Source organism: Capsicum annuum, chromosome 4 (genome assembly GCF_002878395.1).
Source record: "Capsicum annuum cultivar UCD-10X-F1 chromosome 4, UCD10Xv1.1, whole genome shotgun sequence".
Lineage (NCBI taxonomy): Eukaryota > Viridiplantae > Streptophyta > Magnoliopsida > Solanales > Solanaceae > Capsicum > Capsicum annuum.
Window position 1 is genome coordinate 182,657,258 of NC_061114.1, and position 1,116 is coordinate 182,658,373.

Consider the following 1,116-nt stretch of genomic DNA (forward strand, 5'->3'; position numbering starts at 1 on the left):
TTGAGTCCGTTAATGTAATAATCTATCTTCCTTGGTTTAACATGTTGATTTATTTGTAGAGTAGATCATTTTTACCCATAATAATTTTTTTTACATTTCATTTATTTGTTGAGTTATTTCATGTAATTTCCGAAGGCTTTGACTTATTTTATGCTGTATATGAATATAATTTAATCCTTAGTTTTGAACATGTTAATTGAAATAAAATACTAGATTCAAATATCGCAACAGATAATACATTTGCTGCAACAGACAACATATCTTATCAAATAGATTTAGACATATATTGCAACATGAGATGCAACACGTAGATTATCTGCTAGAAATTATATAATATGTCTTCCTACTTTCTTGATTTTTTCCAACAGATTACTTATTAGTGGCAACAGATAGATTATATGTTGCAATAGATTGGATATCTATTGTAACAGATAGACTGGGAAACATCTATTAATGCAACAGATGACTAACCTATTCCAACAGAGAATCAATCTATCACAACAGGTATTATATCTGTTACAGCATATATATAATCTATTGCATCACATAAATTCAACTTGGACAGACCTAAAAATTATTGTCACTACATGTAAAGTGAAGTGGCTTGAAATAAAAAATTATTATCGTGTTCGTTTCTATCTTTGTATATATTCTTTCTATACAGGGGCTCCAACCATTTAGTTAGTACCCCATAATCCCAGACCCATTGCATCTTTCCCACAATGGCATCGCACATACCGGTCATTTCTGTGCCGATCAGCAAAACACTCGATGTATGCAAGCGAGTCGCCCCGCACGCTGCACCGTTTTTATTTTTTGAGAGCTTGATGTTCTTATTTTGACCTTAAAAATCCCATGATTCCTTCATTAAGACTTCAGCTGGCAAATGATCCATCAGCTTACTCTGCTTCAATAACTTAGGCAACAACTTCAAGAGTGGCTACGTGTGGGCTAAAAATATGTCCTCGCTGAAGACAGGTAAGTTGCAGTCATGAACCTTAATCTTTTCCTCATATAGTAGTATCTCTACAGCGAGAAAATATTTGACTTCCACGTTCATTACTGTAAGGATTCTCTTTGCCTTGTTCCATCTCTTGCAGTATGGATATGGCCTCT